The sequence below is a fragment of the Bos indicus genome, chromosome 1 (assembly GCF_029378745.1).
Source record: "Bos indicus isolate NIAB-ARS_2022 breed Sahiwal x Tharparkar chromosome 1, NIAB-ARS_B.indTharparkar_mat_pri_1.0, whole genome shotgun sequence".
Lineage (NCBI taxonomy): Eukaryota > Metazoa > Chordata > Mammalia > Artiodactyla > Bovidae > Bos > Bos indicus.
Window position 1 is genome coordinate 60,319,489 of NC_091760.1, and position 17,837 is coordinate 60,337,325.

Below are 17,837 nucleotides of genomic sequence, written 5' to 3' on the forward strand. Positions count from 1 at the left end.
CAAACCTAAAGATAGGAGCTGAAAAGGGAAGTTGTAAAAATTTTAATTAGGGTATTGGGTACTTGAATGAAAACTAACATTTCATACACTCTTCTGTGACTATTCAGTATAGGTGTTCTACAATCACTCTAAAGAGTGTTGTCTGCATATTCCTCTGTGTGTTCATTAGCATATTCATTTTCCAGCATATAGCTGAATAATTTTTTGAGAGTCATCATATGCACTGTGCAAGTAAATCAAAGATCACAGTATAATGTGATAAACTGTATGCTTTATACCTATATTCTAAAAGTGTTTATAGTAAATACATATTTCAAGTATCGCACATTTCATTGCTTTTTAGATTCTCTTCAATATGGACGTGAGTGACAGAGTGTGATTATAATTTTATTAATTCTTACAAATGAAGAAAACAGGACATCACTCATTCATTTCTGACTCTCTTAAAACTGTGGAAGGTATCCTATATTGCAGTGTGTCAAAATCTCTCAGGGTAGAAATTTACTTCAGTTCAGTTCAGTTCAGTTGCTCAGTCGTGTCCGATTCTTTGCGACCCTATGGACTGCAGCATGCCAGGCCTCCCTGTCCATCACCAAGTCCCGGACTTTACTCAAACTCATGTCCACAGATTCAGTGATGCCATCCAACCATCTCATCCTCTGTCACCCGCTTCTCCTCCCACCTTCAATCTTTCCCAGCATCAGGGTCTTTTCCAATGAGTCAATTATTCTCATCAGGTGGCCAAAGTATTGGAGTTTCAGCTTCAACATCAGTCCTTCCAATGAATATTCAAACTGATTTCCTTTAGGATGGACTGGTTGGCTCACCTTGCAGTCCAAGGGACTCTCAAGAGTCTTTTCCAACACCACAGTTCAAAAGCATCAATTCTTCAGCACTCAGCTTTCTTTATAGTCCAACTCTCACATCCATACGTGACTATTGGAAAAACCATAGCCTTGACTAGACAGATGTTTATTGGCAAAGTAATGTCTCTGCTTTTTAATATGCTGTCTAGTTTGGTCATAGCTGTTCTTCCAAGGAGCAAGCATCTTTTGATTTCATGGCTGCAGTCACCATCTGCAGTGATTTTGGAGCCCCCAAATAAGTCAGCCACTGTTTCCCCATCTATTTCCCATGAAGTGATGGGACTAGATGCCATGATCTTAGTTTTCTGAATGTTGAGTTTTAAGCAAGCTTTTTCGCTCTCCTCTTTCACTTTCATCAAGAAGCTCTTTCGTTTTCTTCACTTTCTTCCATGAGTGTGGTGTCATCTGCATATCTGAGGTTATTGATATTTCTCCTGGCAATCTTCATTTCAGCTTGTGTTTCTTCCAGACCAGCATTTCACATAATGTACTCTGCATGTAAGTTAAAAAAGCTCACAAGCAAAGGTTTCATAGATTGCTGTCATCCTCCCTAATTACACAAATGTGTTTTTCAGGTATATTTTAATGACATCTCTGATGTAATGCATACGTATCTTATTATTCAGCCTATGTATACTTTTTTTTCACTTAAAAATCATCCATTAATAATCTGTGATCTTCAAGTAACTAATTTAATGATTACATGAATTAAAATAATACATGACCCTTCAAAGAAACCAATATATTCTATATTTATCTTACAAAATTGTCCTTGGGTGAATATCATTCATTCCCTGAATTTCATAATGCTTTAAGGACAAACTGTTTCTTCTTTGTAATTCAGTAAGTTGTTCCAAGAGACTGTTGCTTCTCCACTCAACAATGAGTAAAATTCATTCAGGGAGGGATCTTAGGAGACCTATTCTTAATAAGATAGAATCCTATCCCAGTTTGCAAAATTCACTGAATTTATAACTCATTGTTACTGATCAAGGAATTAATCCAAGCTTGTTATTTGATTGATCTCATAATACTCACAGATCGAATTTGGTGCCATAAAAAAAAATAATATAACCAGAACAAAAATACAAAGGATACAAATAAGTTGTAGGATAGGAAAGTAGACTTTATCATCAGGCAAACTAGAGAAAATTTGTATCAAAATTGTTTTATGCTTCTCAGCAGTGCTATAGTCACCCACTATCATCAGTATCACTAATGAATGATGATGAGGGTAACAATAATCTCCTACATTTGCATAATACTTTTACTTTGAGAAAAGACTTCTATAATACATCTTTTTATTTGATCTTCATGATGATTTTTTGAAAATGTAAGGTAAATGCTTTAAAATGTCTCATTTTATGAAGAAGGAAATTAGAATCCAAAGAAGATAAGAGACTTGCCTGACAGCAACACAAAACTGGAGCTAGGTTATTGGCCACCTGACTCCTATTTCAGAGTTTGTTTTTTAATACTTTCAAATCAAAAGAATCCATGATTTGCAAAATTTTTCCAAATTTTGTATAAACTACTTAGAGCCATAAATTTCTATCAATCATAGCAGTTTTAAAACAGGCAATTGGTTAGCAGGTGTGTGATAAACAATTTACAAGTTAGAAAGGAAGATATGTCTCTAATTACCAGGGCAAAAGGGAAGATAAGTCAAAGATATCTAAACATTCTACAGCCCTTGGAATAATTAATTAGTACCTTTACTTATCTTCATTGTTTCAAAATATATTCAACTTGTGAGATTTTCATCAGTGTAAAATATAATGAATTATTAATAACAATAAATAAATCTCTAGTTGTCTAAGTAGGTATGCTCATCTAGGTCACTATTCAACTTCCATTATAATTGCTTCATTTTACCAGTTTCCAGCACTGGATCTTCTAGGACAAACACTGATATTTATCTGTTGCTACTGGTTTTACTAATTGAATATTATATTATATCTATATATATATGGAATATTACATTATATATGGTTCATTTCAAGCTGCATATATGCAAATCTGATTTTAATCAGTATTCAAAAGAAATTGAAAACTAAATTAGCATATTAATTGACCACTGTACATAGTCATCTGAAAAAGCACTGAAAATAAAACTGGCATTGAAACCATAGAAGGCAGCTTTTAACTTGTGACCTCAACCTAATCAGATTAATTACATACTAAATAAAACAAAATTACCAATATTCTCTATAGAATTTAAGTTAGATTCAAAAATCTTATAATGTAAAAAAGTCCAGGTTGCAATCCAAAATTATTAGGTATATGACAAACCAGGAAAATCTCAACCCACATGAGAAAAGATAATTAACAATCACAAACACTGAAATCAGACAGATGTTGAAATCATCTTAGAAAGATTTTAAATTAGCTATCATAAAAATGCTCCAACAAGGAATAGTCTTGAAACGGAAAAATACAATCAACAACAAAATCACTCAATAACAAAATAAAGATGATAGAGAAAAGAGACACTGAGCTTTAAAACAGGGCAGATTCAATAAGAACCAACAAAGAGAAAAACAGTATAGGCTGAAGGACCTGTGAGATAATAAGAAAAAATCTAGCACTCATGTCATCATAGTATCAGAAAGAAAGGAAAAAGAGTTTAGTGCTAAAAAAAAAAAAAAAATTGGAGAAACCACAACTAGAATCTTCCCAAATTTTGTGAAATACATAAATATACAGGTTCGAGAAGTATGGCAAACTTGAAACAGAATAGAAACAAACAATAATAACAACAACAGTGATAAAAACCCATATCTGGATACACGAAAACTAAACTATGGAAACTGAAAATCAGGGAAAATATCTTAAAATCTTCTAGAGAAAATTACGCATTACCTATAAGGGAACAATGATCCAAATGACTATGGGTTTCTCGTCAGAAATCACAGAAGCCAGAAGAAAATGACATGGTTTTTTTTTAAAGTGCTGAGAGAAAAGAACTATCGACATAGAATTCTATATACAGTAAAAAATAGCTTTATCAAAGTGAAATAAAGATATTGTCAGGTGAAAAAGAACTAAGAAAATTGGTTGCCAGAAGAATTGCTCCAAAAGAATTGCTAATACAATATTGTAATTAGCCTCCAATTAAAATAAATAAATTTATATTAAAAAAAAGAATAGCTAAAGGAAATTCTCCAGGCAGACAGAAAATGATACCAGAGGAAACTCTATACATCAAGAACAAAGGAAAAGCAAAAGGAAATGATAAACATGAGTGCACAGAATGAACTGTTCTCCTCTTAAGTTCTTTAAAATATGTTTGATAGTTGAAAGAAAAAATCTCCATATTATCTGATACAGTTTTCAGTGTATGTAAAGATGTGGCTCAGACAGTAAAGAATCCATCCACCTGTAATGCGGGAGACCTGGGTTTGATCCCTGTGTTGGGAAGATCCCTTGGAGGAGGGCATGGCAATCCACTCCAGCATTCTTGCCTGGAGAATCCCCATGGATTCTGGTGGAATCCAGAGGAGCCTGGCAGGCTACAGTCCATGGAATTGCAAAGAGTGGGACACAACTGAGCAACTAAGCACACATATACACAAAGATAATATATAACAACAATATTGCAAACTTTGAAAGTAAAAGAACTTATATGGCGACTAAATTTCTACATTCTGTTTGAAGTGACAAAAACTGATTCTAAAAAGGCTGTGAAAAGTTACATATACATATTATAACCTATAGAATAACCCCTAAAAATATATAAAGATAAATAGTCAAAAGCACAATAGATAAACTAAAATGAATGATAAAAAAGTTCACATAACCTGAAAATAAGACAAGAAATGGGAAACAGAAGGAATAAATAGGAAACAAAAAATGGTAGACATAAATCCAAATATACCACCAATTATAATAAATGTAAATGTAATTATTGACACAGATATTTACAATTTCCTGGAGCCATATACAGCTGATCCTACATATCCACAGGTTCTGCATCTGTGGATTCAAACAATTACCCACCCATCAAAAATATTTTTTAAAATTTCCAGAGATGATCTAAAGTATAAAAAGGGATGTATGTAGATTTTATGCAAATAATAGGCCATTTTATGTAAAGGATTTGAGCATCCTATATTTTTATATCCTTGGGAGTTCTAGAACCAATTCCCCCACAGATACAAAGGGACGACTATATGCTAAGAAAGAAGTAAACACTGTGCCATGGTATGGATTAAAGAAGGGTCCTACTTTAGATAGGATGATCTAAGAAAGTTGCTTTGAAGAAGTATCATTTAAGCTGAGATTATGGAGTCAAGAAAGATCCATCCAAGAAAAGAATGAGTTTAAAAAGCACCAGTTCCAGCATGCTTCAACAGAGCACTGAGAAAAAGTGAAAGTTGAATAGTCACAGTTCTCTTCCAAAGCAAGATAAGATTTGCAGGGCCAATTCATTGGAAAAGACCCTGATGTCAGGAAAGACTGAAGGCAAAAGGAGAAGCGGGGAGGAGAGGATGAAATGGTTAGATAGCACTGACTCAATGGCCATGAATTTGAGCAAACTCTGGGAGATTATGGAGGACAGAGGAGCCTGGCATGCTATAGTCCTAGGGTCACAAAGAGTCAGATATGACTTAGCGACTGAACAACAACAACAACAAACGCACTCAACAGCAAATACTGTTAGAAACCAAGCACTCCCTGAGGGAAATATCAGAGGAAAGGAAAAACTTCACTGGGCCCCGTCTGGAACAAAATCTTGTGGAGATAGATCCCACTCTGCTCTGGCTGATCTTGGACATCAAGGGAAAAAAGATGCTTTCACTTGCAGCCATCACTGCTGTGAACAAAGCTCCTCAAGCACTTTGATCATGGCCACCAAGAAGTCTGGAACTCTGCTTCATCCCATAGAAAAATCTCCCCAAGGCAGTGTGTTGGAGATCAAGCATTCAGCCCCTTATCAGCACAGGGTAATCAGACATTCCATGACTGTGGATGAATCCTGACAACTCCAACTCCAGTATCTCATGGGCAACTTCCTAAATGGCAGTAACCGGTGACAAAAACAGCCTCCTGCTACCTATCTGTGCACCCTAATGAACAGTCAGACATACTATTCATATGCCAAGGGGTTAGGACCAATATAAACAAGATACAGTTTCCTCAGTTCTTTTCACACAGCTTTCCCAGAAATGTTTTGCTTTCTCTCCACATTGCTTTTCTTCATTTTTAGCTTTTGGATTGAATTCACTTGTTAGCTGCACTACTGTGCTTTGGGTTTGTCCTCTGATCTTGGCTTCACTGACTTAATGACAACTACTCTCAAAGGACTTGAACAAAATTTTAAAAAGTCACTGTTTCTTTTCATGCTGCCCAACTCAAGAGGGACAAGTCTTAATTATCTTAGCTCTTGTACTCAGCCCTGACATCATCCACAAAGATGTCTCACAGGTAACCTTTTTCTCATTGTAAGGGTTGGTTATGACACTGGTAAGTCACCTTCTTCAAATAAGAAATGGTGGCTCCAAATGAAGAAAGGAAAGGAGAACTGTCACTGCATCACTCCATCTCTAACTTTGGCTTTCTATGAACTCTGTTTATCTGGGCAAAGTTGAACTAAAAGTTGGAAAGAGGAGAACACATTTTATTTTGTCTGTAAATAAATGCATCTATTTCCACAAAACAATGAGTGGAAAGTAACTCGGAAAGGAATCTAGTAAGAGCGAAATAAGAAAGGGCAACTTTTGTGACATACTAAGTTGAATTGTTTAAATCCCTTTTAAAATTCGGTGCCAGGTAGTGTGAGCGACTTCACTTTCACTTTTCACTTTCATGTATTGGAAAAGGAAATGGCAACCCACTCCAGTGTTCTTGCCTGGAGAATCCCAGGGACAGCAGAGCCTGATGGGCTGCCGTCTATGGGATCGCACAGAGTTGGACACGACTGAAGCGCCTTAGCAGCAGCAGTGTTGTTTTACTTTATAGATGCATCTGAAGTACCATGTATAATGCTAAATATTTAATACTAAATGTGTTCTACTATTGCAAATAGGACCAAGGTCTCTAAACAACCAGATAAGAACATACTATACTAAGAGTGCAAAAAGTGCTAATAAACTCAGCTCATAGGATGAGGAAATGATTGCTATGATCTTACTCCCTAAATATAAATCTCCAACTCAAGGCATTCTGCACTCATCACTGGGTCAACCCAACAAAAGCAAAAGATTAAGTTAAATCCTGGCCTTTTCAGTCAAACAGATAGATAGACAAATACTCATGAGAATACCACATGGACCAGGAAGATGATAGCAGAAAATTACCCATGCTCAGCTCCCCTCTGCATGACTAAACCCTGTTCTGTAGGTTTTCTTACGACTTTAGAGAGCAGGGTTGCTGCTGCTGCTGCTGCTGCTGCTGCTAAGTCACTTCAGTCGTGTCTGACTCTGTGCGACCCTATAGATGGCAGCCCACCAGGCTCCACCTTCCCTGGGATTCTCCAGGCAAGAACACTGGAGTGGGCTGCCATTGCCTTCTCCAAGACAGCAGGGTAGGTATCCTAAAAATAGACAAACAATGGACCTCTGTGAGGAAGACATACTGAAATCATTAGGGCTGCTTTGTTTCCCCAAATTAACCTTTCTCTCCTTCAGGTGAGGATATAATTGGTATAATCACTTTAGGTAAAGGACATGAAGAAAATTAAGGTATAACGGTAGGCTTGCCATCAATGTCACTGACTCAGTGGACATAAGTTTGAGTAAACTCCAGGATTTGGTGATGGACAGGGAGGCCTGGCGTGCTGCAATCCCTGGGGTCACATAGAGTCAGACACAACTAAGCGACTGAACTGAACTGCCATCAGTAACTATGCTGATTAAAAATACTCTGACAAACTAACACTCTGACAATATTCTGAGAAGCCAAGAATGTTGGTTAACTTTATACAACCATGATAAATTAGACACTGCACCAAATCATGAAGGCTACTTGACTCCACATTTGCCTCAATCAACAATATGCAAGGGAGAGACCCAATATGCCAAGTCACCATCCCACAGCTTACAGATGACTCACTTTGACAGGAAGAGCAGAGAGTTTTACTCTCATCTCACTGAACTTTGTACCTTTACATAACACCATGTGGTTTCTAATATGTACCACAGGGGCAACTTTGAGTCTTTAGATCCAAATGCCAGCAGTGAGCTGGGGTAGTGCTCTCTGTTTCCCTTCCCTAGCTATCACCCCTATCCCTTCCCTATCTCTTAGCAACAGAGGGGCAAGGTGGCAATTAGGCCTTATATCAGGACTGCTGGCATATAGGCCCAGGCCTCTCCCCCAAAGAAATCTGGACCACAGTCTCATACTGAAATTCTAAACTCTGCTTAGAATAAAAGGAAATCAAGGCATACTAAGGCAAGTTATTTTGTCTTTTATCCTGATCTTACTAGGAAATTTAAAGACATCTAAAACATTAAACTGTCCAGTGGTCTTGAAATTAAGATAATGGTTTTAGACTTTACAAGAAAAGGAAACATAGAATAGGATAGAATGAGATAAAATTGACAGAATGGAAAATATTGGTATCATGGATAGAATGGAAAAATGGCATCATGCATAGAAAGGGTAAATATTGTAAAATTTTTGTTTCAGTGTATATATATACATCTACATGAGCATACAAAGTCATGATTTAAATGCATTTCTTTCTGTGGCTTATGAAAATGCTTGAAAACTACTAACTGTAAGTGATACCTCTCTGATTGCCCAAATATTGGCTTTGAGAGCTGGGCATGCCACCTTTTAGGTAATTAGTTCACCCATTGTAGGACTTAAGGTCATGTCTTTTCCCTATCTACTAAATTCCAATAGTGCTTCCTGTCATTGTAACAACCACCCATTTCCAAATGCTACCTGGGAGGTGATGTCCCCCTCTATAAAGAAATGTGAATTTATAGGTCAAAGACCTCTAACTCAATTCATACCTGCTGAAAAGAGTGTTTCCAAGTATCCTTTTGTATGGAGAGCTTCACTTCCAATGGAGATCGCTTTGTAGGCCCTTATCTGGAAAATATATACTGTTCTACTTAAACTGCGAATTAAGCCTTCTGTTCCAAGCACCCATCAATCTGATACTAAATTCATTAGCAAAATGAAATGAAAAGAACACAACATAAATTGCTATTAATGGAGTTCCACGTATGTCACTCCCCACACAATGTACTAAAAATGCACAAGTATCTGTACTTTTTAATACACAGCATTCCAGGAGGGAGGTTTTCCTTCAGGCTACAAAGACACTTTATAAAGCTCCCTTTCAAGGCTAAACTTCAGGAATTTTCACCATCAGTTTATGTTGACTAAGTATTTACTCTTTGGTGGATTCTCTCTTCTATAGACAGGATCCAATAAGGAGAAATTATGGTCTCTGGCCTAAAGAATTGAAATTGTAATATTTTTTAGAGTCCAGATATTTACTTCCTATGACTTATTTTTTACGACAGTGATAAACAGCTCATAATGCTTCATCTGTCATTCTTACCCACAGAATCTAGGAACAGTATAATATATAAAATTTTGAAAATAAAGACAGAATCTGCTGGTAACATCCCATTGAAGCATAATATTTACATTTGCACTTGAGTAGGGGAATTTTTTCTTCTCTGGAGCAGAGTATAGTCTTTACAGATAAATTAGCTCTCCCAAGTTTTAAATAATAGATATTCTGAAGATATCAAGAGAAGTAGTCTAAATTTATAAATTACTTAGAAATGGTAAAATGGCATTTGAATTTTTCACAAAATTTCCAATCTCTGGCTAGCCGGGGACCAAACTATATGTAAACCAAGATTTAAATAGACCAGAACCTAAAATTCACAAAAAGTCTAAATTACCCAGCTATTTTCCTTCCAGGACCCCAAGAGGAACTGAATAGAATTCTCACTTCCCTCACATCTCATAATGAGCACCAAAGGACGATTAGTTAGAGATGAACAAACAAACCCTAAAGGAGTGTTTTTAAAACAGAAAATCACACAGTTTACAGCTTACCTTCAAATATTTTATTGGATAAAATGTGAAGAAACAAAAAGATGGACATGAAGGAGGATAAAAGTGGAAATGGAGAATAATATACTGTATATTTAAATGATAAAATGAACACAGAAATATGAGGAAAGAAAGACCGCTTAATTGTTTTAAGTGGCAAGACTGCTCAAATGAGTAAAAGAAGACCACGTAGTGAAAGATCTTGGGGATAAATCCAGATAGACTGCACACTGCAAATGTCCAGTAAAAATTATGCAAATTGAGAAAGAAAATCCATTAGATATAGGTTAAGATTAAATAAATAAAATCCATAAGAAGGAAAATGAAGCCCAGTTTGCAGAGACAGCAACACCAAAACCAAGTGAGAATTCTTTTATTGCTCTTACTTCAACTTTGTTCATTTTTTTACACCAATGGACTAAATCAGCTAGTAGTATGCAGAAATTCAAAGATATTTTTATTAAATTAATAATAAAAATGTATACGCACATACTAAGAAAATGCATACACCCATACACACATGCACAGGGAAGGCATGAAGTGGATTCCCACGCCTCAGATGATTTGAAGCAGACAAACTTAGAGGTTCTGGATTCAAAATCATGACACATACAAAGCTTGTCCTAAAATTCATTAATAAGTTAAATACAGATAAATTACTAGCATTAAATGGTATCTGACTAAGAAGAAAACTGTCCTGAATATCTAACCAACCTGACTCTAAAGTGGCCATTTTTATGGAGAACTGAAAATACACTGGCAATGAGATCTAAACACAAAAGAAAGGGTTTAGAAGCAACCTTGTTAACCCAAGACAAAGAAGGGAAATATGCACAAAACTGTAAGACACTTGAAAATCTTAAACCTCACTTGGTTAACTGAGACTCTCATATCTGGGTTTCCTGTGGGGTTAAATAAGCATTGGTTAGTGCAGTAATTATAATATAAAATCTATTCACATGTTAAAAAATATTTTGATCAACAGTTCAAAGAAAAAATGTGCAAAAAATTTTAAGTAAACAGAATTAGGAATATATATGTATATTTCCACAAGCATGGAACTATCTTAAAATAGGAAGTAAAATGTGAAGTATAGATGTATAATAGAAAAGACACACAACTGTTTGTATAAGCTTTGACTATGTAATTCAAAGTGATAGCCTCACATCCTTTCCAGTTCACTGACCTCTTCAGGTAGTAAAATATGAAGCCATAGCAACATGGAATCCTAAGGAGCTGGTATGGCTCCTCATATACTATAGATTAAGAAACTGAGATTCAAGGAAGATTAATAATGGCCTAATATTAAAGCATAAACATCAGGAAGATTTTATAAGATGTACAAATTAGAACAAAAGTTATCAAATGAATTTACCATAAGAGTTTGCCGGGAGGCATGTGGTTGACTATATTACTGTAATAAAGAATGGGCTTCCCCTGTAGCTTGGCAGTAGAGAACCCATGTGCAATGCACAAGCCGCAGGAGATGTGGGTTTGATCCCAGGATCAGGAAGAGTCCCTGGAGGAGGGCATGGCAACCCACTCCAGTATTCTTGCATGGAGAATACCATGGATGGAGGAGCCTGGTGGGCTATAGTCCATAGGGCCGCACAGAGTCCGACACGACTGAAATGACTTAGCGGGCAAGTATGCATAATATGTGCTGTGCTGAGTTGCTCAGCCGTGTCCTTTTCTTTGTGACCCTATGGACTGTAGCCCTCCAGGCTCCTCTGTCCATAGGGATTCTCTAGGCAAGAATACTGGAATAGCTTGCATGTCTTCCTCCAGGGAATCTTCCCCATCCTGGAATCGAACAAGGATTTCTTACATTGCAGGCGGATTCTTTACCAGCTGAGCTACCAGGGAAGCCCATAATAAAGAATACAAGACTGTATATTTAAATAGAACCTTTGAAAGATGATCCCCCCAAAAAAGACCTTAAAATAATTATAGTACCTCCTCTAAAAACATCTCAATTTGTTATGGCTATACCGACACCAAAAATACTGGTTATGGATAGAAGCCTGTTGGATCTGGACTTTAGGATTACCAACACTTGACAACTGGATATCAGAAAAGATGCTGACAAAAGAGATATCAAGGGAATAACAAGGGGCTTAGGAAGAAAGTCAGAAGAGACTGATGCCATAGAAAACAGGGCAGAATGCATTTCAAAAAGGATGAAGTGGTCAGAAAGATGAAATGCTCAATGAGATCTCAATAAGAGTTACATTGGTGAAGTGATACAGGTCTTGGAGGCAGATGGGGTGAATTGATGATTGCACTGGTTAGGAAATGGAAACAATATAAACATGTCTCTGGTGAAGTCTGAGTGTAGATATGGAAGAGAGAGAGCAGTAGCTAGTTGCATTTTCTGTCCTTATATATGAACCTTTCATTCACCAAATCCAAGAAGTTGGCTTATTTATAATTCCTCCACCATATTCCAAACCCAGTTGATCATCATGTGGATCATTGTCTTTCCACTCTTAAATACATCATCTTATACTGGTCTTCCAGTGGCTGATCAATAGTGACAGGATAAAACCCAATCTCCCTGGTACAGGATTTAGGGCATTTTATAGTCTGATCAACATTACCCATCCAATCTCACTTCTTACTTCCACCCTAAGATGAAGCCTTACTAAACCAGTTGCCATTTCTTTTTGAGCAAGACTCTTTCATTGCCCAGGGCCTTCATGCATACTGTTACCTTTTCCTAGAATATTCTTCTCAGTGCAACTACCCACCCACCCTCACCCTCTGTCCACCCTTCACCTATCAAATCTATTAATCTTTCAAAACTCCATTTGAATATGATCTTTGTAAATCCTTCCTTAATCTCTCAAGTAGATATTATGTTCCCATAATAACTTTTTAGGCCCCTCTTAAATCACCCTGTTTATTTAACTTTTATGCAGAGTACATCATGAGAAATGCTGGGCTGGAAGAAACACAAGCTGGAATCCAGATTGCTGGGAGAAATATCAATAACCTCAGATATGCAGATGACACCACCCTTATGGCAGAAAGTGAAGAGGAACTCAAAAGCCTCTTGATGAAAGTGAAAGTGAAGAGTGAAGAAGTTGGCTTAAAGCTCAACATTCAGAAAATGAAGATGATGGCATCCGGTCCCATCACTTTATGGGAAATGGATGGGGAAACAGTGGAAACAGTGTCAGACTTTATTTTTCTAGGCTCCAAAATCACTGCAGATGGTGACTGCAGCCATGAAATTAAAAGACGCTTACTCCTTGGAAGGAAAGTTATGACCAACCTAGATAGCATATTCAAAAGCAGAGACATTACTTTGCCAACAAAGGCCCGTCTAGTCAAGGCTATGGTTTTTCCTGTGGTCATGTATAGATGTGAGAGTTGGACTGTGAAGAAGGCTGAGCACCGAAGAATTGATGCTTTTGAACTGTGGTGTTGGAGAAGACTCTTGAGAGTCCCTTGGACTGCAAGGAGATCCAACCAGTCCATTCTGAAGGAGATCAACCCTGGGATTTCTTTGGAAGGAATGATGCTCAAGCTGAAACTCCAGTACTTTGGCCACCACCTCATGCGAAGAGTTGACTCATTGGAAAAGACTCTGATGCTGGGAGGGATTGGGGGCAAGAGAAGAAGGGGACGACAGAGGATGAGATGACTGAATGGCATCTCCGACTCGATGGACGTGAGTTTGAGTGAACTCCCAGAGTTGGTGATGGACGGGGAGGCCTGGCATGCTGTGATTCATGGGGTTGCAAAGAGTCCGACACGAATGAGCAACTGATTTGATCTGATTTGATCTAAAGTATTAATACTTATAGAATTTTTTTGTGTTTGAGACCTCAGCCACCCATAGGTCTCTTGAAAGCAGATACCCTATATTTTCACTTGTATATCTCTATGCTTTGCACAAAGTTAGCACTAATAATGTTTTGCAGTGAATGAAAGGATGCAATTATTACCAAAGATGTGTTATACCAAAATATAACTAGCTTTAGATTAGGTCATAGGTGGGAGATATATATATATATATATATATATATATATATATATGTTGTTCAGTCACTGAGCCATGTCCGACTCTTTGCGACCCCATGGAATGCAGCACTCCAGGCTTCCCTGTCCTTTACTATATTCCTGAGTTTTCTCAAATTCACATCCACTGAGTCAGTGATGCTATCTAACCACCTCATCCTCCACTGCCCTCTTCTTTTGCTTTCTATCTCTCCCAGCATCAGGGCCTTTTCATATATATATATATATATATATATATATATATATGTATATATGTATATATGTATAATTGGTTGCTAAATAAAATTAGTGATTTATAAGTCACCAGTGAATTTATTTCCTTGAAAACTATATATGTGAAAGTTAAGATGAATTACATTCTGATGCAAAAGAAGTTTACTGAACTACCTTTCAATTTGGTGGCTCTCCTCAGTGACCTCAGCTTCTCTGCATTTAAGACGAGTCAGTACTGCATACCTGTAATATCCAGAACACTGAAGAGTGCTCCCATACACCATAATCTGGTCAGGATTTAAACATGCAAATATATTCTGCTTTGAACCACCTTCAAGTGCTATTTGGGCAATAAGTACCTTATAAGTAGCAAAAAACGTATATAGTGAACCTGTATAAAATGTTCAGTTCGGTTAATGTCCCTAAAATGAGAAGACATTTCATTCTAAAGTTTAAAGCCAAGAAATCTCATGAATCTCAACAAGGATGATCTCTCCTATTTATTTAAATAGGTTTTAAGTATCCCCCTATGTAGAGATGGCAGAATGGCCACAGGTAAAATCACTTTGCCTGTCTTTTTGGCATCCAATTTAAAAAGTATAATAGAAAACATGAGAAGTCAAAAACACGGAAATAATTTTAAAGGATTCAGTTTAAGTACTTCAAGATACAGAAAAGGTCCTTCTCTATTGCTGTGCAACATAGATGGGTAATTAAGAAGAGCTTAATGATTTTTTGTGGCTCGTTCAGAAAACTTGGCCTGTTTTACATGTATTCAAACCTCAAACTTGACAGTCTTTGTTTTTTTTTTTCTTCTTGAACGTTTATGTGTTATTTTGGTGGGGGGGTTGCTCTTTTTTCACTGAACCCCCAAATTCTGTCTCTGTTAACATAAAATAGGAAGATATGATAAGGATAGAGGAACATTCTGTGATTTAAAAATTGCTATTCAGTTTTCTATATTTAAACTTTAAAAGATTAAAAGCAGCCTAATTATCAATTGGTAAACTGTTTTCTAGTATTTTTGGCTCTCAGACAAGCGTCTATACACATAATTGTCTACTTGGGGAAGGTTAATTTCAAAAGACCCCACAGGTGGTAGTTTTGATCTCTACTTTCTCCACTTTGAGAACCACTGTTCTCCTTATTCAGGCAGATGATGTATTGCAGCTGTGGTGATTCACCTATTTTTCTCACTTTCGGACTTAAAATTTTATCCTAAACTCTAGAAAAAATAAATACATGGCAACTGGTCAGGTTTTGAACACACAGTTCCTGTAATTTTAAGAGATGATTAAATTTTACCCATAGTCAGGCTTTTTTTCCCACCATAATTCCCAGTCATACCTGTCATGAGCCTGCCATGTGCATACATGGCACTTGCTCAGATGTGTCTTTGTGACCCTTTGCACTGTAGCCCGCCAGATTCCTCTGTCCATGGGATTTGGACAAGACCTCAAATGAACTTACTTAGAGCTGTCCTCTTTTAGGATGAAAAAAAACAAAAAACAAAAAACAGGCATCTGGATTCCAGTACAGGTATAGACCTTGCAAGTCATCTGTATTTTGGTTTAATCAGAGATTTTCCAAAAGTCTGAATATGATGATACATCTTAAAAAAAAAAAAAAATAAGAGAACCATACACTAAACTTTGCTCTGTAAACCACAGGAAAAAGTATCTAAAGAGATGCCTTATGGGGTCATTTTTTCACATGATAAGCAAGAAGAACAGGGGCCCAAGTCTCAGAAGTCTTAGATCATTAGAATTATTCTAACTAATGAATCTTCTTCAAGGAAAAAAGTGGGCTCCGTTTCTGTTTTTAAAAATCCAGAGTGTCTGTAATAGTGCAACTAATGACAACCTTCCCGTTATTCTCACTTAAGAGGAAACCCTATAATAAGAGCTTCCCAAAATGTCAAATAATACTTGTCTCATAACAGGGTTTCTTTGTTCATTCACCACGTCTCTTTTGATATGCACAGATAATAAAAGTTCATGTAAAACTAAAGGTAATATAGAGCAGAAGCCAACACTAATTCTGTATAAATATGTCTGATTAATAAGAGTGCCATTGTTATGGTTATTTCATAATGTCACGATTGCTACAAGAATGGAGGATAGAAGTACTCTTACTCTTGCTGTTTTTCTTCATCCTCTGTCAACCAACCAGTCTGTGAATTTTTGCTCAATGAGGGAAATGAAGGATAGATTTTTGTCCATTAATTATTTCTATTTCATTAGTTCATGTCATAAGCTGTGAAACTAACTTTAAATTCAGGGGAAAAATTAGGGGTTTTATTCTAAAATTAAACCTCACAGTCTCTTAAAAAAAAAAATGAATACATGCTCCAGGCTTAATTTCTAAGCTCTCTTTTCTACATACACAACTACTATACCCCTCTGGTGTTCACCAACGATAAAATTTAGCATGCTAGCACTAAGACGTTCCTATGGGCCTAACATGTATTACCTAAAGTACGGTTTAATACTACAACCATAATCAAGGTTGTATGTGAGATTCAATTCCAAAAATTAGAAAAACCCCACCCTGTTAAGTAACAAGAAAGTCCAGAAATGAGTATATGGTTCCTTATTGGAATGGTGATGGAAAACAAGTAATAGATCATAGCACACATTCACGGCAAACAGACAGGATGATAGATTTCAAAGATGTGTCTGAGGCTGGTAGGTAAGTTTGTATTGTCATTACTTTTCTTTTCTCTTTAAATTCTTATCTCCTGCATCCTAGCTTCCCCCCTTGGGGCAGCAGTATAATATAAAAACTTAACAGTTGATCTTAAATTTAGCTGACATTTTTATATCCTTCACAACACACTCTTTAGATTGCACCCAAGAAGGAGATTATTAAATAGTAGCAGGAGACCAGTTACCAAACCATTTTGACTGAACAAAAAACAGCACTGTGACTTCTTACTGACAAATGAAACAACATTTATACAATCATTATAATCAATTTCATAAATAAAGAGCTATTAACAACTGGAGAAAAACAGGAAAGAATCCTATTTCTCCTAAGTTCCTTCATCCTCTCCTCAAACCTCACATTCGTTTCAGCAGTGGAGGAGGTTATGCATGACAAAGAATGGGCTTGGCTGAACTGGAGTCTCCTGTGAAGCAGATGCTGTCAGTCAGAAAGCAAGGACACATTTCTGTGATTATTTCAGGCTTTTTATTTTTTATTTTTGGTAATGATTAGCCAGAGTTCCATTTTGCTGGGGCTGGCATCGCGCACAGCTCACTTTTTTTTTTTTTAAATTAGGCTTTTCTTTCCTTTTTATAAAGTAAATTTACATATTTTCAGTCTCTCAATCCCTTCTATGTTTTATTTATGAATACAGCCCTTCTTGATGGTAACTTTAATGTGAAAGAGGTAGTTATTAATGTCCCAATCTGCTAGGTTAATCCCTTTCCACATTCTCTACAGAGAAGTTTAAGGTAAGTAACAGTTTACAGTCAATATTAGGTTTAATTATGCTTAATGAGAGTTAGTGTCTCTGTTTACTAACTGCATGTAGGTGTGTGGATCCTAGATGAATTTTCCCTTGGCCTCATTCTGATTTTTTAATAGTGCCACTGTGTGCTGTATATGCAGTGCTTAGATCTATAAAGCTGCTCCAGGAGAACAAAGTGGGGAAGACACCTGTTTCACTTGAGACACCATTAAATGAGTGCAGCCTTAATACAA

The 17,837-nt window shown here is 36.6% G+C and overlaps 1 protein-coding gene across 28 annotated transcripts in view; it reads right to left on the reverse strand.

Moving 5' to 3' along the window:
- Nucleotides 1-17,837, reverse strand: part of ZBTB20 (zinc finger and BTB domain containing 20) — an 863,676-nt gene that overhangs the window by 666,449 nt on the left and 179,390 nt on the right. The window contains exon 1 of one of the 28 annotated variants that reach the window (XM_070792828.1): nt 8,828-8,846. The exons of the other annotated variants lie outside the window; for them this stretch is intronic. The gene's annotated coding sequence lies outside the window, so the exon portion shown is untranslated. Of the gene's footprint in view, nt 1-8,827; nt 8,847-17,837 lie in introns of those variants that run through there. 28 annotated transcript variants of the gene reach the window in all.